This window comes from Pleurodeles waltl, chromosome 10, assembly GCF_031143425.1.
Source record: "Pleurodeles waltl isolate 20211129_DDA chromosome 10, aPleWal1.hap1.20221129, whole genome shotgun sequence".
In the NCBI taxonomy this organism is placed as follows: Eukaryota; Metazoa; Chordata; class Amphibia; order Caudata; family Salamandridae; genus Pleurodeles; species Pleurodeles waltl.
In genome coordinates, this window is record NC_090449.1 from 537,149,996 (window position 1) to 537,173,472 (window position 23,477).

The window sequence follows — 23,477 nt, forward strand, 5'->3', positions numbered from 1 at the left end:
GTGCAACTTAAAAATAAAAGTATAAATTAGAAAAAGAGAGAGGTGTGCTCTAAAAAATAATGTGCTCCAATAAAAAAGTATAAAACATGCAACCCACAAGTGACAGATAAGTGCCAACATACACTTCACTAAAAATATATACCTGCATCCAAGGCCAATATATAGATTAAATCCAAAAAAGGATGAGAAACATCAGCTTTATAATTCCAATGCAGGTTCACAGATATTCCTTACAGAAAGAGAAAGAAAAAAGATCCCTAAGAATATCAGTCACCTTTAAAAAAAGGTCCAAGAACTCAGTCCAAACGTCACTTTATAATACAAAGTATATATAATAATACTAAATACTCATACCGATGCAAGCATTAACTTTTCACTTCACCAGAGATGAAACATTTTACGATCGGGTTTATACCAGGGCATCCTCTCCAGAGGCTATATTGGTCAAAGATCTTACGTCTACGAAAAAAGAGGGAAAAAGAACCCCAAAGTGCTCAATTCAAGATTTTTTTTATCATAATACAAAGAGAAAGAAGCGGTCTAAAACATCAAGTGTATAGAGATCTATACAATATTTTCTGTCTTAGCATACCACAATGTGGCTATTTCATAATACCACATCAAGAAAATCGGTTTGAGTTGTTGACTGACACAGCTTTTAAACATAACACACTTACTGAAAAAGAACCACCCTTCTACTTTTGAGCCATTTCGATCGATACCCCCAAGCTCAAAAAAATATTCGAACGAGTTCAAAAAAGTGATCCTGGTCAACTGGCATACCGATCGCTCCCTCTCCTCAAAAACACATTACCTTATCAATATACAAAAATCCTCCCCTCCAAGGCTGATAGCGACAATACCAAACTTGTTTGGTAGACGTCTTTCCATTTTTAAAGGCAGGAGTCACGTCCCAATTGACAGAAAAGAACGGAAGATCAGGCGAGTTATCGCAAGATCTCGCTACACAGAAGAAAGAACAAAGAGAAACCTTGTCGGCCATATTGGAAAGGTCCGATTGCTCGAACCAAGAGGTAACAAGGGTGCAAGATCATGGTAACCCCGTATTAAGGATCGCCTCATAAAGGCGATAATCTATATTTACCGTAGCATAACATCCTTTCCCTCACTTCTTTTACAAAAACACATTACCTGGCTATAACTACACTTACCCGATCGTAAAATGTTTAATCTCTGGTGAAGTGAAAAGTTAATGCTTGCATCGGTAGGAGTATTTAGTATTATTATATATACTTTGTATTATAAAGTGACGTTTGGACTGAGTTCTTGGACCTTTTTTTAAAGGTGACTGGTATTCCTAGGGATCTTTTTTCTTTCTCTTTCTTTAAGGAATATCTGTGAACCTGCATTGGAATTAGAAAGCTGATGTTTCTCATCCTTTTTTGGATTTAATCTATATCTAGGCCTTGGCTGCAGGTATATATTTTTAGTGAAGTGTATGTTGGCACTTATCTGTCACTTGTGGGTTGCATGTTTTATACTTTTTTATTGGAGCACATTATTTTTTAGAGCACACCTCTCTCTTTTTTTAATTTATACTTTTATTTTTAAGTTGCACTTTTTAATTTCATTTTTATTTTTGGTAAGAGTGGTTACTCGGTTGTTGGCACTAGTGTTTCACCGTATCCCAAGAGTGTATAGTTATTGAACTAATGTTTTGTTGTATCTTCCTATCAGGCTATTAATTATTGGGAAGGATTACAAAACTGATGATGCCTGCAGTTTTTTTTATTATAAAACCCTCAAGGAACTGCCCTGATGAAGGCAGCCCCCTAAATTAGAGGGCTTCCGCCGAAACGAACGTAGGCTTGCTTCCTACTTCTGTTGGTGCAGAGAACCTATGATTTGGTTATTATCAGACAAGACTGAGCGAGAATTGTTATTTAAACAATAGGATTTTGTCATTTTGAGTTGCTTTACGGCTATTGCCGAAAGAGGAAATGTTTATATTTAACTGTAATCAAATATCTTTGTGAGTTTTAAAAGCTGCATATGTTTATTGTTGTGCTATCACCTTTGTGTTGTCTTGTCTTGTGTGGCACTTGGTTTCCGTGAGTCATTGTTGTTTTATATCTGTATACTTGTTTTCATTGTATTTAATTGTTTATGGAATATTCATGTGTGGGTCAGGCTTTTATTTGCTTAACCTTCCTGTTTTGTACGTGTATATTTATAAGAGTGAAGACATTTGGGTTTTTCTTTTTGTACATACACATTTAATAAATATTATCTTTGAATCCATTTCTATAAGTTTTTCTTTTGCATTTGTTTATAAAGATTGAACATAAATTGTAGCTCATTTTCTTCTTTTTTTCTTCTTGTTTGTACTGAAGTATATTTCCGTAGATGAGCTACTTATCACACCAGGGACCCTCGATAGCTCATTCCCCTTTTGTCCCAGGGCTGGTTTCATTGCGGCTCATGGTTTTATCATGGGGCTTTGGACAGGCCACTTGGCACAAACTTAAAAACACCCAGTTTCTCCCGCCAGGACCTTGATATCATTACATGATCAATTACAGACCCGCTCTCCCCTCCCAATGAAAGTAATATCGGGGAGAGTAAAGGTCAGCGAGATGCCACTTGCCAGCACTAAATCATGAGTCCTCATTAGATTGTTTAACTTGTCCCCACAGGGGTTGTGGGTAGAGTGGAAATAGTTGCAATCATCTTCATCATTTAATCCACAGATCCTATTGTCCTCTGTGGAACAAAGGGAGACATTAAAATCCCCACCCCATGTAATTATGAAATCCTTATCCAAACAACAAACCATTTCCTCAATGGCCCTTTCTAGGGCGTGTATAACCTCAATGTTAGATCTTACAAAATTATTATGGTAAAAATTGACCAGGAGCATTAACGGGCTGCCCTTCATGGACACAACACTATTTAATAGTAAGGGTAGTCAGTTCTACATTTAGTTACCTTAGCGCCTGAGGCGATGTTAGTCAGCGTTATCAGCCCCCCACTGCTGCGCCTGACAGGTTTTTGCATAACCAGGGTTGTAACTGACTGAAACCCATTGATATAAATCACTCTGTTGGCCCATGTTTCTTGTAGGCGAATCACCTGCTTGTTTTCTAACAAGGCAAGCCAATCAGTACTATGGTATTTCTCCCCAGTACCTGCTACAGTCCAAAAAAGTGTCTGCCAGTACTGTGTGGAAAATCTTTCAGCCCCCACATGATGCGAAATGGAATTTTGCCCCTGTATATCGAAACTCTCAACTTCCAAATTCCTGTTGAGAGGGTTTTCCTTTCTGAATTTGTGTTCACCCACGCCCCACTAGCACAACTATTTTGAGGGGGACTGCAGTTACGATTGACTATATCTGCATTCATCATTTGTGTCAGAGTGAGCGAATGGGTCAAAGTCAAAGGCCTGTCACTCTCTCTTAGTCAATCAACTTCATCTAGATAATGGCCCAGAGAACTATATTGGGTCTGAGTAGGGACAGAAAATTTAGAGGCATTACCAGGGTTGCTGCCGGTGCCCTTGGGTGGCTGATAAAAATAGCCCAGCGGTATAGCCTGGATCTTGACATTACTTTCCTGCATGGTTTCACACTGTTTGAGTATCCATTCTACCTGCTGTGGATTTTTTAAATGTACTACCACGCATTCATCTGGGAGGCTTTTCTTACTGTTACCCAGCCAAAGTACCCTCCTTACTCTAATACCACTCCAAATTCACTCACTGCCCCCCCCCTGTGTTTTATTTAGCCAATGGACTATTTTATTTTTGAGTTGGTCATCCTGCTCAGAGTGATTTTTATATTTGCAGATATGAGATTTCATCAATAAAAGAATAAGGAACTCCTGTCCATTAGTTAAGAGCCCCCTAATTGAGGCAGTCAAGCACAGGAATAGAATAGGTTCAATTTATGAACATCTGACACTCAGGTTACCTGACGATTTAGAAGTGCAAAATGCCAACTGGGAGTCCAAACTCAGCATTGAGGGCTCTCTTTTACATGAGTCACTTGACATAGCTAATAAGGTTCTGTTAACAGCCGGTCTGAAGAGTCAACATTTCAAGACAGTATTTAATTTATACTATATGTCAGCTAAGGTGGCTAAATGGGCTGGGAAGTCCAGCTGTAACTGCCACAGATGTGGCACCGAGCAGGCTGAAATTAATCATGTTTTTTTTTCCATGTCCCAAGTTAGAGTCACTTATATATGAAACTAGGGCCTTTTTGAGTTCCATCATTGGTGGGCCAGTTCAGGTTTTCCCTGTATTTCTGATCCAGGGGGTCATAGATAGGTCTGGGGTGAACAAGGATGTTTAGAAGCATTCATACCTTTCTTTCATCGCCATGACTGTGACCCAACTGTGCGTCGCATCAGAATGGCTCAGTCCTAATCCTTCAACATTTTCGATGTGGAGATCCATATATTTGGCAACTTATAACATGGAACGTAGGGCGTGATTATGACATTTTGTGGAGGGGATTACTCCATCACAAAGGTGACCAATATCTTTGTCTGCCAATTTACAAGTTCTATTATATATTATGGAACTTGTAATGGTGCGGACAGGGTATCTGTCATGTTTGTGACAGAGTAATCCCCTCCACCAATGTGGTAATCAGGTCCTAAATCTTTATAGATGTAAGGGCCACAAGAAGCTGATATGAGGGATAACATTTGGTCACTTGTTACTACATGGCTGGAAACTTTGCTTGGAAGTAGTTGAATATCTTATGGGGGCTATTCCCGTTTCTACTGAATTTTCTCTTTTCCGTATGTAGGGCCTCTTATTGGGATATCAGAGTTTAGCGCCATACCTGTTCAAGACATGTATTTTTTTTCTTGTGGGGTAATTAGGTCTTGGGTATTAATGATTGCTGATATTGTCTCAACATGCCAGCTTTATCACAGAAAATAAAAAAGGAAGGTGCTTCTATTTAATTGGAAACATTTTTTAATTTCCATAACTTGTCAGTGTTGAAATGGTAAAGGAGCGATGGTAAGAGGAAACATTTGGCTGCTATAAAGTCTGTTAATCAGGATAGATGTTCAAGCAGAAATAAATCAAGACACACTATCTTTTTATATCTTAAAAATCCTGACAACCCTGACTATTTATCAGCAGCTCCAAAACAGAGGATGCTGGAGCAGACACTTGCAAACAAATGTGTTCCTCGTGTAAAACTTGATCCCGTTTTGTAGAATTTCTGAGACAATTTTAGGTTTTCCAAACTGAGCTTTGCATATTAATGCTCTCATCTCATGAGAATGGTGTGATGTCAATCACCTTATCATTCTTCGTTTCATGCAAAGCATGTATACATTTGAGAGGGTAAATAATGATTTGGCACATGCCCTCGGAACTGATTTCATGGTACCAACCTTGACATGGCACGCATCAGTAAATCCAGGAGCATGTACAGTGATGGATTAGGTGGACAAACACATAGAAGGACCTGTAAAGCATATGCTGGAAACAATTTAGCATTGAGCACAGGAAGGGATGAAGAATAAACAGCATGATCCTTGGTGAAAGACTTTTCATTTCTGGCAGAAACAATCTAGGAAAGAGAGGACTGTTCAGATCTTCTGGCACAAATGGGGCAATAAGCTTGTTTCTTGTCAATGTCTCTTGTATCTCTTCCCCTTTTCCCTTTGATCTCAAATGTACTAGTTGGAATATGGAGAGATAATTTATACCCATGTTGTGTGCAAAATATCCCAAGATTGTTTTCAACTTCTCGTTGAGTTAAACTTTAAACAATTTGATTTACAATGTTTAAGTATTCGGACTGGTAACCGCTATAAAGAATGTCGATCCTTAAATACCAACATGTCAAGAGAATTTTCCATGAAGAAGCTTTTTGTGAAACTTGAGTTGGTTTTTCAGCGTTTAAACTTTCATGCATTATTTTATCAATGTTTATTATCAATTTATTTTCAAAGGAACTTTGCTACTAATTAAATGGAATTAAAATAATTATATTTAGCACCAAAGTCCGTGTTAACTATTATCAGTTGCACGTTAAAAGAGCTTGTGTTACTGATTTTTGTTCAAGAGTGCTTTCTGCTGTGAAGCAGTATGCACGATAAATTTTGAGTGAATAAAGTATTTCTAAGCATGAAATGTTTTGTTTAGGATGATGCAACCAGACCAACCTTTCTGTTCAAGTCCGGTATTCTCCATAGCGTGAGGATTAGAACGAGGAATCTGATGAGGAGGTAATGTTCAAATTACTTACCAGTAATTTCATTACTCTGAGTCCATTATTCTTCATTCAAGTCATAAAATCTTCTGCTCCTCCCTCCTACTCCTTTTTTCTAGCTTGGTCGATTGGAGGAAATTAAATTTACTGGCATGCAGTTTGAGTATTTCCACATGCTGAAAACAGTTTTCATCAACCACTTTGAAACCAAAAACTAAGCAAATATCCCCTCCATGAGATGTTCGGGAAAACATGAAGCAGGTTCTGTTTAATAAGTGTGATTAAAATGTCAATGTCACTTTATTGATTAGGAGATACCATGTATTTCTTTATTAAAGGACTTTACAAGTAGCATATCAACATGCAAACGTATCATTGTCAAAATTAAGCTTTTAGAGAAATAATCAAATAAATACTTCCCACAGAGGTTCATGAGGGAGCTGAGCTGTTCCAAAACATTCTTCTATCTCAGAATAGAAACCTGTACAACCTTCAAAAATGGAAAGGGATAAGTGAGGAAGAGATAAATATAGGGATCTTCAATAATGAACTAGCAGTTAGGTGCAGTGAAAATATGTTTAAACCACACAATGGACACCCTGAACATCCTTGGAGACTTGAGCATTCAGTACTGTTCAGTAAGTATTTAACTAGTCCCAGACCAATAAAGATGGACATATAGTACAGTCATCACTAAGAAACAGGCTGGATCTCACGCTTGAAACTGCACTATGTATGATGTAATATAGGCAACTGATTTTGGAACCTGTTAATCAACTTCTCAAGAGATGCCACCTTCACCTTTTGGGACACCCACTTGTTACGAAGGGGTACTCAAGGTGACTGCCAATGCCTCAAAAAACACGTGTTCACTACTGGGAGACAAGTGATTATCCACATGTTCCAGGTAGAGGTAACATTAGGAATCTTCAATAGGACATGTTAAAGTGCCAATTTTGTATAGATGTGGAATCTCTAGTGTTAGACATAAAAGAGCAAATCAGGGACAAATAAGGATCAAACCTTAGGCAAAACAAAAGAACATACATAAGGTCATATTTTTCATCACTGTAGCCAGTGCTTAATTTGAGCCAGTGGTTGTCAGTGGGGCCCTCCTGTACACATCTTTGGGGACTGGCATTTATTTTTCCTCATAAGACATTTATCTAGAGAAGACAGAAAAAAACACACAATGGAGTAAGAGAAAGATGGAAAAAGTCACAAACTGAGAAAGCAGGAATCTGGGAGAGTGATATAACAAGGCCGGGAGTCTCTGGTAGTGGATTAAAGATGAATGAAATGGATTCAAGACTATGCATTCAAGACTATGCAGCCTTGGTATTGAGCACAGCACCACATAATAGCACTTGCCGCAGGCTTCTAAACAGAGCTTTGGGCACTGGTACTCATTCTTTTACACATTAAACACTGATTGCCACCCTGTGACTGATAGGGGAACAGAGATCAGTACCAGCCATGTAGTATTTTAAAGTAGAAGAATTTCAGTTGTGCCCCAGCAAGGCCATTATCAGAATTCAGAAGGTGGACTAGAAGTCACCAGTCAATTCACAGGGCACCTGCCTTTGTTGGTGCAGCTTGGTGGTACTTGCAGTCTGTTTGGAATACAGTTCAGAGGTGAGTAGACCATAGAAGTCATTCACCACTCCCCTATAACACCCCATTCCAGTTCCTGAATCTTCAAATAGTCAACATTGACAGAAGCTAGTGTTCCGCTATAGGAAGAGAATGAGATGATTTTGCCAATAGGAAGCATGCAGTTATTTAGGCAGGGCACGCATTATCAACAAGATCAGTGGCAAGGAACTTTGATCGATTGTATGGGAAACTCTGCGGGAACTGGAGGTATTTGGTGCCCTTCTGGGCTTGAGAATGTTTTGTTGCAGTCTAAACCACACTTTGCAAAGTTTACTGCATTTATAAACAAGCACTTGCAATGTAATAGGTCTCACATTTGCTTGAGATAGAGCTATTGGTGTTGTAAATGCATAACTGGACTTTTCTTGCCACATAAATTGGCAACCCTGTCACATAGTTTGGTTCTCTCTGCCACATAATTCCAGGGGGCCTTCATGTAACTAAAGCACTTCCATTTACCTTCTTCCTCTATCTGCAGCAAAATATGAAAATATTGCCTTTAATATTTTTTTATATATTATTATTTTGAGGTCGCGCTATATGAAACTGTTGGTGAAAGTTTTGTGGACAGGATACTCCTTTGTGTTAGTGTTGGATTTCTTTGCCCGCCAAATTCTAAATCAGCCCCAAGTCCTTTGTGTTTGTCTAGGCATACACACACAACAAATGGCATAGCAATGCCCTACAGTTGTAAAGGCAGTTTCATAAGGCACTAATGCAGAGGTTAGCGATTTAATGTTAAAGATTAGACTAGCCAGTGGTATCATATTTATCAATGGTAATCAGCATATTCATTGAAGTGTTTAATGGAGGCTTCAGCTTCCTATAATTGTGACGGTTATTACTGTTAATAAATAAACACGTCAGAGAGGTAAAAATGCAAAGCAACCAGTTTCATCTGCTTAGGTACAAGAGGCAAAGCCGCAGGCAAGTCATATATTTGTATGCGAGGGGCTTCCCAGATCTTATGTGTTTGGTATTATCAGGACATCGCAGCAAACATCAATTAAATTTTGTTAGTGGCATTAAGGGTATAAGATTTTAGGATAAAGATCAGCAAATCAAGTAGGACATGAAGCTAGCTATTCCTAGGTCACATTTCCGCTGATCCCCACTGGCACCACATTAAGAATAACTTAGTAATGGCTTACCAAATGTCTTCAAAGGGGTCGAATACATCATTATTCAAGGCAATGCCTTTGGCTCGCATGAAAGTAGAGCGAAAGTAACAGAAAACCTTATTCAAAGGAAAGTGAAATTACAACGTGTTTTTAAAGAAAAAGTAAACCATTCTCTCAATGGACACACACCTACAATACACGTAGCAGAAGAGTTTTAAATTAAAAACTGTTGATAGAATGCAAACATTAACAGAACACCTTTAATGTTCACCCAAAAAAGACAGGAAAGGCAGAACAATAATTGGAGCTGTTAAGTGATGTGAAACCATTAAAAGACAGAACAGAGCGCCTTCCTGGAATTAGCATATAAATTCCGATAGAAAACTGCACAAATTAAAAAGCTTTCCAGAAATGGTGTTTGATGGTGTGGAGAACCAATTTTGACCGGGCCAAATGTGGTGTCAACTGAAACAGGCCGCAGTGATAGCAGCGGGGAGAGCCCGGGGCGCAAAGGGGTGAGACAAAGAAACATTTTAATGACTCCAATTTGGTAACAGTGTAACTGATACTTCTGCAAAGCGCTGCAATACTTCCGAGGTAGTTTGTGCTATATGAAACTTCAAAGTACCATGGCCACCACCCAGCGCGAAGCAGCAAGACAAAAGAAAAAAATTGTGCACACACATGAAAGTATATGGCTAATCATGCAATAATCCATGTAACAGGGTCAATCTGCAAGACGTAACAAAGCAGCCTCAGGGTGGGAGAAACATAAAGCATTTACCTGGGAAATGAAGGGAATTTTGAAAGGTATGCCCAGGAACGAATAAAAGTGATGGGTGTGTTTAAAGGCCATAGAAAAAATGATAACATGTTGGGAAGAGCAGCGCTTACTTGCTGCTATGCTCGACCTAAAAACAACGTTTCTCTTCAGCAAATTTTGCAACTTCCTACATCCCTAATTTTAGGCTGCCATGACATCACGCTTAGAACATCTAAACAGAGCAGGTCTCAGGTGTGACACTTAAACGTCCTTGTTAGACTTTTCATCCTTGGTGTGGTCTCCCTTAACTTTTTGCCTCTGTTCCCCAGGTTGTTGGTGTGTGCTGGACTCTGATTTTGCTGTTTTTGTTACTCTGGGCACTTTACCACTGATAACCAGTACTAAAGTACAAGTGCTCCTTTACAAAATGTGTATGTAATTGGCTTATCCATGATTGCCATATTTGGTTTACTAGTAAGTCCCTAGTAAAGTGCACTAGGGGTGCCAGGGCCTATAAATCAAATGCTACTAATAGGCCTGCAGCACTGGTTGTGCGACCCACATAAGTAGCTCTGTAATCATGCCTCAGACCTGCCATTGTAGTGTCTGTGTGTGCAGTTTTAACTGTAAATTCGACTTGGCAAGTGTACCCACTTGCCAGGCCTAAACCTTCCCTTTTCTTACATGTCAGACACCCCTAAGGTAGGCCCTACGTTGCCCCAAGGGCAGGGTGCAGTGTATGGTTAAGGTAGGACATACAGTATATGTTTTATATGTCCTGACAGTGAAATATTGCTAAATTCATTTTTCACTGTTGCAAGGCCTGTCCCTCTCATAGGTTAATATGGGGGCTACCTTTAAATCTGATTAAAGTGTAGATTCCCTTTGGGAGTGGATGGACATGTGGAGTTTGGGGTCTCTGAGCTCAGAATTTAAAAATACATCTTTTAGTAAAGTTGATTTTAAGATTGTGTGCTTGAAAATGTCACTTTTAGAAAGTGAGCATTTTCTTGCTTATACCATTTCTGTGACTCTGCCTGTTTGTGGATTCCCTGCCTGGGTCAGTTTGACAGTTGGGCTGGTTGCACCTCACACTAGACAGTGACACAAAGGGAGCTGGGGTGTAGTCTGCATTTCCTGATTAGCCATCTGTGCTAGGAGGGAGGGGGGGAGTGGTCAGTCACACCTGAAAGGGCTGTCCCTTCCCTCACACAATGCAGTCTCCAACCCCCTGGTGAGTGTCTGGGGCCTGGCCTGGGCAAGGCAGGATTTCACATTCAAAAGAGACTTTACTTTGAAGTAGGCCTACTTCAAAGGAGAAATTGGGTATAAGAAGGGCACCCAAAACCACAGACTTTAGAAACCCTTCTGGAAACAAGAGGAACCTCTGCCTAGAGAAGAGCTGAAGAGCTGAGGAGGAAGAGCTGCCCTGCCTGTGACTGTGCTTTGTGGAGCTCTCCTGCAGTTGCTGCTTCTGCCAGAGTAAGAGGGCAAAGACTGGACTTTGTGTGCCTTCCATCTTGAGAAGAAATCTCAAAGGGCTTGATTTAGAACTTGCCTCCTGTTGTTTGAAATCTCAGGGACAGCAAAGACTTCTCTCTGCCAGCACCTGGGATCTCTGGAGAGACTCCTACTCTGCCCTGTGGTGCCCATCCAGTTCCTGGGAGCCTGAAAGGAAAAGCTGGCAGCCTAAAGACAAGGAAATCCACGCACAGAGCGCTGTGCGGGGAAAAGATTGATGCGACTCCAATCTGCGGCTGAAGAAATGACACGCCACCGACTCCACAGTTGAGAAACGACGCTCTCAGGAAACGCGACCGAAGAATTGATACACGGAGCAGGAGAAACGACGCGCAGCATCGCAGACGGAGGTTGGGAAATCACAACCTGCGCGTCAGGGTTTTTGGATCATCGTGCGGCCGGATTTCCGACTCAAGTACCGCTGTACGTGGAAAAACAACGCAAGGCCTACCCGGACCCGAGAGTGCTGACCGGATCAACGCACCGCTCTCCTGCGGAGAGAAGAAACGACTCGCCCGACCCAGTGAAAGGAGAAACGACGCACGGTCCCGCTCATAAGTGGAATCAACGCCTCGCAAGCCCTTTTTGACGCGCACCACCCGTGCGGGGTTATTTTTGACACGCACCAAGTACATTTTTAAAACTACTTAAAGACTCTTTTTGCATTTTTATTGATACCTGACTTGTTTATTGTGGATTTTTGTTGTTTTGGTCTTGTTTTGTTTAGATAAATATTTACTATTTCTCTACACTTTTTGTAGTGTTTTCATTAAGTTACTGTGTGTGTTGGTACAAATACTTTACAACTAGCACTCCGAAGTTAAGCCTACTGCTCTGCCAAGCTACCAAGGGGGTAAGCAGGGGTTAGCAGACGGTGATTCTCTTTTACCCTGACTGGAGTGAGGGTCCTTCCTTGAACAGGGGGTAACCTGACTGTCAACCAAAGACCCTATCTCTAACATTCCTGTTTAAAGTTCTGTCCGGTGCCTAAATTCTAGAGGGTTTGCATTGCATTATCTTGAATCCTTGAATCTAAAGTTGTAAACAAACTGCTTCTGTTCCTGAATAACTTCTTTGAATTCTATAAATAAATGATTTCAGGTGGCGTTTGTGATGCGCAGACTATTCGTTTTTTGTTTTCATAACAGCTCATGCATGTTGGCATTCTTCCGTCTAAGCACGAAAACAAACGCAATTCTTAGTATTTGGTAGTTTAAGGAACCTACTTTGAACCAGAAACAGACATTAACAAAATAGGGCTGAATCCCAGAGAATTGGAAAAAACGTTTTCCCTTGGCAGGCTTTGAGGATTCGTATTAACTGGCATGCTTGCTAGAGTGGCGTGTGGTCGTAAGAATGGCCTTTTGATAAAGTTCTGGAAAGCTTTCCCAACTCAGTCGCGGCATTTAGGCTTTGTGGCTTGGAAATAGGAACTGTTGAGAATAATTACATCTGGCAGTGACTGCTCAACAAAGTTTTTTTTTTTTTTTTTCATGTGCGGTTGCACAAACAATAACAGTGTTGTCACTGCGTCTAAAACTTTGAGGTCTAGATGATTTGACAGGCGCGGGGGCAGCCGCTGCGTTTTCAGTATGAACTGGTCTGGTACACAGACAAATATGTTGAAAGGGAACTGGATTGTAAACATCATCACGGCTTTGTTAAATCCCTATTAAATAGCTGATCGACAGTTTTTGTCGATTATTTCATTATTCTTGCTACAGGGAAGGAATGCATGGTGAATAGTAATCTCCCACTTATCTGTTTTGTTATTGGCGGTGCTGCTGAGCTTTTTGGTTTCCAGACAAGCCTGGATTCGTGCTTAAGCGATGACAAAAATTCTTCGTGGGAGGAGAGCGAGGGTGGGGCTGGTATCGAGAACGAGCAGTAAGTAACTCACAGTCGGCAGAAAAGTAAGTTGAGACGGCAGGATTTCCTGTAAAACAGCAAGGTCGTTCTCCAGCCAGGTAAAATCTTAAAATAAAGTATTTTTGAGTAATTTCCTAAAAAGAACACCTCAGATTTACGTTTGCAAAAATAGTTCAGCCTGAATGTATTTTGTATGCTTTAATGATACCTGTCTTTGTCTTCGTTCAGTCATCTTCCCATTTTGTTTTACAAAACAGGATTTTGTATCAACATATTTCCTTCAGGTGTAATAAAAAGTTTACATTTTATATTCTTCGCCTGCCTGGGTATTTAACCCTTTCGCAGCCAGGGTGTTTGTGCAGCTTTCTGCTGGAGGTTTTTTCCCCGTGGTGCAAAACCAAGTTTAATACTTGACTGCACCCTAAAGACGTAATGAAAAAGGCGTAGGTATGTTCACTTTTAAACAAATTTATTGACTGTTTTGTTGCACTTCTCAAATGGAAGACATACATCACAAAGGAAATATGGCCCTGAATGTCTGGAGACTATAGATGTGAAATGTGTTGAGTTTTTTAAGGCAATGCTGTCTACACATTCAATTATATAAGAATATATGATGGAACAATGAACGCTTGAACCACACATGCCTGAACAACGTGGTCGGAACAACAACCGCATTGTTACCACAAATGCCTTTACCCCACGCATGCCTTTGCAACGATTTTTCATTGTAAAGACATGCCTAATAAAGGCATGTGTAGGAATGGCATCCGTGGTTCTAGAATGCGACCCCCACATGCCCTAAGATCCAGAAGTACCCCACCCCTAATACTAAACCTACCCCAATCACCCCACCCCTAAAACAAAACTACCCCGGATACTTCTCACCGACTCTGAGCCCTAAACCCTTCCCTGACCTCCCCCACCCGCCCTAAAAAGGACTGATCCCCCACCACCCCTAAAAACAAAACAACCCCATCCCCCAACCCCAAAAAACAAACTACCTTGATGCCCCCACCCCAAAATCCTAACTACCCCAATCCCCCACCTCCAAAAACCAAACTACCCTGACCCCCCACCCAGCCCTAAAAACCTAACTACCCTGATCCCCCACCCCCAAAAACCAAACTACCCCAATGCCCCACCCTCAAAAACAAAATTACCCCAACCCCCCACCCAGCCCCTAAAAACCTAACTACCCCGATCCCCCACCCCCAAAAACCCAACTACCCCAATCTAAAAAACAAAACTACCACAACCCCCCACCCCACCCAGCACCAAAAACAAAACCACCCTAATCCCACCCTTAAAAACCTAACTACCCCAATCCACCCACCCCCAAAAACCAAACTACCCCGATCCCCCACACCCAAAAACCTATCTACCCTGATCCCTCCATTCCCAACCACAAAAAACAAACTAGCCCACCCCAGCCCCAAAAACAAAAGTACCCTGACCACCCACCCCGCAGAACAAAAGTACCCCATCCTCCCCCACCTCTGCCCATAAAAACAGAACTGCCCAGACCCCCTAAAAACCAGAACTACCCGATCCCCCGTCCTGCCACTAAAAAAACAAACTACCCCAACCCCCTCACCCCGCCCCAAGCCCTTAATCCATCCCCCACCCCTAAAAAGTACCCCCAACCCTGCCCCAGCCCCACTTTCTTGACCGCATCCTCTCCGGATGCACTCTCCCTTTTTCTCTGCCTTAACACGCATGTGCGCTGTTCAGCACATGCGTGGTTAAGGTGGCGAAAAAGAGAGTCATTGTAACGCAAGCGTGGTTCCGCTTGCATTAACAACGAAATCGCTGTTCCAGAGTCGTTGCTCTTGACGTTTCCCATTATATAATATTAGCACTAACTACTAACCCGGGGCAGAGTCACTATTTTTGTTGAACTATTGATTAGGTGACAGACACCAAAGGCAGGACTGTGTGATAATGTTAAAACTATATATTTTATATTTCGATATGGCCTAAGGAATCTATTGGTACAAGCCAAACGTCCCCTGCCCTAACTGACTGGCTGATACAACATGGTGACCAAGACATTTGTCACATTTTTAATATTATTTTCTAGAACATGGTAGTTCCCTCTGGTCTCCCTTCCACAGGAACATATACCTGCTTGACTATCATCCTGACTCGGATGGGTCTCCTCAATGTTGGTTTACAAGACTTATGGATTTTCTATGGGTTTGGGTGCCACAGGCGATAAACTGGGTGCAGTGTAGTTGGGGAAATTGGAAAGCCACTTACAGCAAATTGCCAGTTTAGCATACATGCCTTTTGGCCACAGGAAGCTCTCAGGGCAGTATGGAAACTAAACCACCAATCTATTTTTAACGTTTAAACCTATTAAGGTTCTTATCCCTGGGTGATAGGTCATAGTCCTCCTGATTAGCTGACTAGATCAGTATGCCGAATATGACATTTAGCAGATTTTGTTTAAAATGGTAATTCCTTGCAATCTCCCTCATACAGAAACATATTCCTGCCAAGGCTTGACACTTGTGATCATCAGGTTCTCATGAGTGTGCAGGAACCAAAAGTAAATGAACTATCCACAGATGATATACTGGGTGCCATGAATTTGCAAAATTTGGAAAGTAACTGAAAGCAAAATGCAAGTTTAGGGTATCTGATATGGGTTGCAGGTAGCACTCTGGGCGCTATGAGAAAATACTATAACCATATATTTTCAAAATTTACTAAGGTTTTTATTGCTGGACGAAGAGAGGCAGACTTTGTCATGCTAGTAGAATTCACAAAACTTGAGATTTTCATACTAAAGCATTTTTTCCAAAATGTGATAATCCTTTCCAGTCTCCCTCATGCAGGAACATATCTCTATCCAAGGCTTGACCACCATCAGTGTCTCTTTTGATCTCTGGATCCTGGGGATACCAGACGTATGTGTTTTCCATTGGCTGAGAGTGCTCACAGCACCTAACTAGGTGCAGTGCATCCGAGAAATTTGGTAAACAACTGAAAGTGCAGTGTACGTTTAGGATACCTGCATTTGGGTTCGAATTATCTCTCATTAGCTGAAAGGAAACCTACCACAACCATAAAAACTAATATTTGTATCACTGGGTGCCAGATTTCCCTTGCCCAGACTGGCTGACAAGTAGAATGCGCTGATCATGACATTTCTCACATTAAAGCAATTATTTAATGTGAAATTCCCTCCAGTCTCCTTCATACAGGATAATATCTCTGTCAAGCTTGACCCCGATCTGTGTTCTTTTAAATCTCTTGAGCATGGGGATACCAGACCTGTATGGGTTTTCCATGGTATTGGGGTGCCCATAGGAAACAAACTAGGTGCAGAGCATTTGGGAAATTTGGAAAGCAACTGAAAGCAAAGTGCAGGTTTAGAGTACCTCTCTTTGGAACACATGTTTCACTTCTTCGATGTATAGAACCCTATTAACCACATACTTTCAACAGCTACAGATCCTGAGGTTCCTATCGTAGGGTGCCAGATTTCCTTTGCCACTGTGAGCTGGTCAGTAGAACTGGCAGATCTAACATTACATTTATCAGATTTTCATTTTTTTAATCAAATATGGGAATTGCCTTCAGTCTTCCTCATGCAAGTCGATATCAAAGCCAAGGCCTCAGTCACATCTGTGTTTCCTTTGCTTTTTAAGGTTAGGTATACCAGACATGCATCAGTTTTCAGTGGGTTTCTACTGAGATTTACAGCCTAGACATAAAAGAATGTTTTTGATAGGGGAGCTTCCATGTTGAATGTCTGCACTCTGTGAGTCCAGGGTCAGCTGGCACTCTGGAAAACCAACCAATCCCAGTTTATAAAAAGCAAAGACCTAGAGTGTATGCCTACCTAATTGTTCAATTACCTAGATTGCCATGCAAATGCAATGTATGGTTACAATAATTACATTTTAATCTCTTTTGTGTGACAGAATATCCAAAACATCTGTCAAAAGTCTCTGCATCCAACATTCCCACACTTCTCAAGATAAACTAGTAGAACACATTGTTCATTGGGTCTGTTGCATTGGGCAAGAATAGGCTAAAAGATTGACCATGTAAAGAAGAAGCTTGATAGTACATTGACCTCACTGTCAAAGTTTTAGCATTTCCCTCCCCATTACGATAGCCCCACCCATACATGTGAAATGTTAGTAAATCAGTAACAGTGTGGCAACAATGAATGGTGGGGCTTTTGCTCTTCTCCACATACTCCAGAACTTTCCATCACAGAAGTGTGAAGGAATTCTGTAGTTTCGTACCAAAGTTTGACATTTGTAAGGAATTGTGGGTAAGAAAAAGTGACAGAATGCACATAAGTCAAACAACAAAAGAACTTATCCACGAATGTAGTTTAAATATATAGCTGGTGTGTAGTTTTCAAATATGGCTGGTATTGGCAAGATTCCTTTGATGCTGATTGACTCAAGGCCCAAATACACCAACCATCCACATGCTAAATCTCATAGAGATTCTAAGCTTCTTTTTTCTTGTGCTTCCCATGGTCACAATCTTGGGTCTTTTCTGCCCTGAACAATAGCGAGCCCAAAGTCGTGGAGAAGTGCAAACACACCAGGTAGTGTGGCATTTGCTATTATCTTTTGCATTTACCAATATGGTTGGCTTCCTATGGTAATTCAGTTTCTGCAAGAACATTTCTTTCATACATTTAATCAGAAATACCTAACAGTATGGTTAATGAGAACTGAAAGTGGTTCCAATTATACCTGTTGGGATGGACAGGTCCTCCTCATGGTAATGGACATGCACACTTGCCCTGAAAGCCTTAATTGTGCTGATGTCTAGATCCCTATTATTCAAAACTAGTGTAATACAGAGTGGGGACAGCAGGATCTGTAATAGGAGTGTCACTAGAATCTCAAGTAGAAAAATAAAATGGTTTTAAATATTTGTTGTGAGCATGCATGTGGATGACAGTGAGTTTGTGTGAGACATCGTGTGTATATGTGATCATATATATTTGTATGTGTGATCAAATGGGTCTGTTTGTGTGTGAGAGCAAGTGAGTGAGCAAGAAGAAGTGAGTGAAAGAGTGTGAATGAGGGAGTCAGGGTAAGAGTGAATTCAAGAGACTAAGGTGCAAATTTACGAAATATTGGCACAGGGCAGGGCAGCAAATCATCTTGCTTCACTGCCCTGCATCAAAAGGAAAGGGCAGGAATGCACTCTATCTATGTGACACAGTGCATTCCTGTCCCTTCAAACTGTGCTGGTGCCGTTTTCCCCCTTAGTGAATGTAAGTGAGCATGAGTGAGAATGTGTTGACAGGCTTTAAAGTCTGTTGTTGGACATGGCAGGCTTATTGGTTATAGAAGCACCCTTGGCAAAATGTTGGCACTGGCATACTAAAGGCAATACTTGCATATGAGATGTTAGCCCTGGCACCCTGTAGGTAAGTTTTGGCATGGGACACTGGTGGGAAATGACAGCACTAGAATACTGGAGGAAAATCATGGCATGCATGGAACCTGTGGCAAATTACTGTCGCTGGCAAATTAGAGGAAATTTATAGAATATGGAGGACAATCGTGGCATATGTCAGGGCCATCCATGACAAAATATGGCCCTTGACACACTAGATGTAACTTTTGACATAAGGGTCCCTCAAAGTACATGGAGAGAACTATTAGCACATTTCTGGCACTCGCAAATTTATGTAATGTTGGAAAAAATGTTAGCCCTAGACATGGAGGTAATTCTGGCTATATTGGTGCACACATAGGACATTTTAAAAACATATTTGGGTTAATTTATGGCAGAGGTCTTCAAATTGGGGGGCGGGCCCCCCTAGTGGGTCCTCAAGTGATCCCAGGGGGGGCGTCAAACTCTGGCCAAAAGAAATATTATACAAATAACATGCCTTTGTTTTAAGCAGAAGCATGTTATTACAGTTTTAAAAAGGTAACAGTACTTAACTGCAATGTTTAAGTAGGTTTAGACCTATTTAAATATTGCCATCTTTCTAAAATAATTGTGAAAAATTCTGAGGGGGGCCCACTGATTTTTATTTTTCAACTGGGGGAGCGCGGCATTAAAACGTTTGAAGACCACTGACTTATGGGGACTGTTAGGGGTCAACAACTTGGCACACAATGAAAGGATTTTAATATTTAAAGATTGTCTTTTCAGTGCGTTTAACTATTTAGTAAATGTATATAAAAATTGTGCACTAAAATGCTATATTGGAGTCCATTTTTTAATAAATTTTTCTCAGGGCAAAGGAATCCCCTACCTCCGCCCCACTTTATAAGATTTTAGACTCACTTTGCTTGCTTACTACAATTCAGGTAAGTGTTCCCTTAACATAACATGGCCGTACCTCTATATAGATAATATCTAAAATAGACATTTGTTTGTGTTGATTTATTAGTCACACAATTATTATGGGACTTCAGCAATGCTATTGTTTGTGATGTCATTAGCATTAAGGTCATATGACATCACTTCCTGGAAAGATTCAGAGTCAGAGGTCATAGGATGTCAAATGCTGTGACTTCATTGAACTAAAAGGGCACATGATGTCACTTCCACTACCCCTGCCATTTTGGTGAATTGTCTTCCATGCCTAATACTGATTTTGGTTGTCATAAGCAACCATTGGACATGCATGTGCACCATGATATAGGCCTGTCTCACGGCTTGTAGGCTTGTTGGACTGGTAGGGATGCACAAAGTGCTACCCTCAAAGTACATGAGAAGTTATTGTCTTCACTAGAAGTTAAGCAGCAGAAGCACATTGGTGGTAGCATACAGTGTAGTAGTCAGTGGGAGTGAACAGGTCCTTTTTAACCTGTGTCACTGGATTGAGGCCTGCAGACTCACTCAGTTGAAGTTCAACTGGTGTGCACTTAACTCACCCGTCGACTACATTGGTTTGTTGTGTAGTGCTACATAGTGAATGAGTGGTGTATCTGCACTGGGCTGTGCGCATGGGAATGGTACAATACAGGGATATAGCAGTACTATGCAGTGCGTGCATGCCGAATGCATGTGCTGGATGTATGTGTACCTATGAGTGGTACAATACATGAGGGCTCTAGTACTGTGCAATGCGTAATTGGTAAATCCATGTGCTGGATGTATGTATGCTCATGAGTGGTACAGTACACGAAGGATGTGCTGTGCAGTGTGTGCATGTTAAATGTATGTGATGAATGTATGTGTGCCTATGAGTGGTGCAATACATGAAGGTTACAGAGCTGTGCATTGTGCATGTTAACTGTATGTACTAGGTGTATGTATGCCTTTGAGTGATACTGTACATGAAGGGTACAGTGCTGTGAAGTGTGTGCGTGCTGTATACATTCACTGGGCATATGTGTGCCTGTGGCTGGTACAATATATGGCAGACTATGGATTCCATTTTGGGAGACCCAGGCCTGCATGGCGAGACATGGAGAGGAGGTTGAAAAATTCCTCCAGATGGATTTTTATATTGCTCCATTCCTGTAAGCTGGGTTGGACACACAATGCAGAGGGGAGAGCTAGGTTTCTCCTGTGTACTTCAAGGGGTGCTCGTTGAGTCAGTGAAAGGTCACAAGAATGGAACCTGGGCACATTACAGCAAAGAGATGGCACTTTTAAGAGAATCAGAAAGAGTGGACCTGCTGCCCTGGGCTAAACTTTTGATACACATACTACAGTGGCTGGCATCCAGGTGTGAACTCTGGTCATTCCCAAGATCTGTGTTGATGGACTATCAGCTTTGAAGTCACTCCTGCTTTGGCAGACTGCTTTCAAGAGGAAGAGAGGGCAGATGAGGTGGCACTTCAAAAGAAACATTCCCCCAACATAAACTTCAAAGACTCAGACTCAAAATCACATTTGGTGCCTGTCAGTAGACTATAGGAATGGGATCTTGGGACTCCATAAATTGTCATTTACCAAGCCGCCAGAAGGGCTGTGTGATGAGGGAAAGCTCTGCTATGCTTTGGCCATAATTAGGGCTGGAGGCCAAGACCTGCTAGTTTCCCTGCTGAGTGAGGGGACATCACCCAAAAAATCTAAGACCACCTGCCCTAAAACCTGGAGCTCCAGGCCTGCCTGATTGCCAAGACTAGTTTGCCCTTTTAGGAAGAGAAGAGCACAGGAGGAAGTAAGGTCCAGTGCGGAGCCTTGCCGAGTGGACTCCCTTTGCAAGGTGGGTGGAGACTGCTGCTGTACCAATGGTATCACTGTACATGTGCAGGACTAAGGCCCAGATTTAAGAGGGCCTAGCGCCACTTTAGTGCAGCCTTAGCATCATTTTTTTACGCTAAAGTGGCCTTTTCCCCGCGCATAATTTTCAAAGTGGTGCATGTAAATGGGGTTTTCCCATCTTAGCGGGGCTGAAAGAATGCCGCAAAGAAATCTGAGATACCTCTGCGTCATTTTTTTTGGCACTTTTAATGCATGCTCAGAGCAGGCATTAAAAGGAGGTACATCCTTGTTTACAATGGACCCCTATGTACTGTTCAGGGTTAGCGCAAACATTTTGGTGCTAATCCTGAACAGTACATCAATAGCGTCAAAAATGTTGATGCTATTGCCCCCTGCCCTGCACCATGGTGCGCCATATCTTAGATATGGTGCACACAAGGTGGTGGTAGGGGGCGCTAAGGGGTGCAAGGAAAGTGGTGCTGCACTCAGTGCAGCATCAATTTCCTTAAATCTGCCCCTAAGTGGGCAACCCTTGCATGTCAGTGGAGGACTGCTGTGAACGTAGCCGTGTGCATTGCTACGCCAATCAGGCCAGAGCCCATGCGTAGGGAGGAGCTGGCAACCTCATATGCCAGGAGTGGCTGCTGCCAGAAGGTTGCTTTGCTGTTATGGTGTAGCCCTTATGCAGAGGAGAGCTGTGACTCCGTATGCTAGACATGCTACCTGATCCACACACCCCCACTAAAGAAGTGAGGCCACAATGGCACTGGGGTACCGACATCAAGGCGAGGGACTCACTTCTGGAAAGTTGCATATCGTGCCCCCCTCAACCACCACAGGTAGCAGATCAGACAGGTTCTCTGCAAGAAGGAGTTGCAAAGTAACTCTGGCAACTTCATAGTGCAGCTCAATTGGCCTGTGTGCAGGAAAACTCACCTGATTCAGCTGCTGCCACTCCAAGTTCCCCTAGATGGGATGAGTTTAGGAACTACATGCCGGCAGATTTCGAGCCAGTCGGCCTCTGGGGAATTTGTTTGCTAGTTTACACTGTGGCACTGGAACACTGTTGACTTTAAAATAGAGTCAGAGTGGACTCCTGAGACTCAGTCATGGATGTTGCCTAGAGTGAATGTGGAATGACCTCTATCGCTAGGACCTAAGAGGGAGTGGGTCCCAGGGGACCACCTAAAAAAACTAGAGTCCTGACCTCAAGGGGATTGTGCAGTTGTTTCTGAAGGTTATGTTCTTCATGTGTGTTACTAGCTGTTGAAATAAAATACTTATCTTTTTTAATAAAACTGAGCATTTACCTGGACAGTGATTTATTGCTGCTGCTGCACTCATTTTGAGTTGTGAGCCTGTGTTTATTCCCTTGTATCCACACCTCTCCCTTCAAGGAAGCCTTGCACTTCTCAACTTAAGTTACCACTGAGAGTCAAGTGTTGAAGGGGCCCAGTTGGTCAGAATCCATATTAGGTTGTGCCCCAGGACATCAGGAGTAAAAAGCCTCACCCCCCAGGGTAGGCACAGTAATTTTTGCTTGCCCCATGGCCCTTTTAAAGAGGTTCTGACAAGGCACTAGCCCTAAACACATTCTTGGAGACAATTCAAAAGCACATAGTATTTATTCACAACATGTTGCATTCATTGAAGTTTTCATTTTCACTTGATGTCTGGTCAGTACAGAGTGAACCACAGCTTGATTGTTAGCTCTGTGTATCGAGAGCTTTTGAGTAAACTATAAACACTAGACATGTTCTTGTTGCATGGCCTTCTGTACAAAAACTAACAGATGATAAACCTAGTTACCTTTTTTTAGTTGCAGCTACTATTTTTTTATCTCAAAGATTAGAATCTTTGGGAAATCCTTGAGCAATCGACACAAATGATCCCTTGTTCAATTATGAATCTTGTCTACTCTTCAGCAATCTATTTCTTTATTATCTCTTCTTGGTTTTATGCCTGTTCCCCCACAAACTGCAGGTAGGTGTAAAGCACAATTAACTGTTTTCTTAGGCTAATTAAAAATGTAATGCACATCTGGCTCTTTGGTGGGCTACATATACAAAGGTGCTTCCTCTCACTTAACCTTATGAGGAAGGTGGCCATGTCAATGCCCCAGCAAGATGCCAGATTCCATTTGAAGTTAATGTTATCCTATGAACAAATCTATTTAGTATCT

At 41.6% G+C, this 23,477-nt stretch overlaps 1 protein-coding gene across 9 annotated transcripts in view; it reads left to right on the forward strand.

The window, feature by feature from the left end:
* The window catches only part of ALS2CL (ALS2 C-terminal like), a 544,978-nt gene that overhangs the window by 23,227 nt on the left and 498,274 nt on the right, over positions 1 to 23,477 (forward strand). For 3 of the 9 annotated variants that reach the window (XM_069210967.1, XM_069210962.1, XM_069210969.1), the window contains exon 2: positions 6,136 to 6,218. The exons of 4 other annotated variants lie outside the window; for them this stretch is intronic. The gene's annotated coding sequence lies outside the window, so the exon portion shown is untranslated. Of the gene's footprint in view, positions 1 to 6,135; positions 6,219 to 13,137; positions 13,231 to 23,477 lie in introns of those variants that run through there. 2 more of the 9 variants (XM_069210968.1, XM_069210963.1) reach the window with 2 other exon arrangements.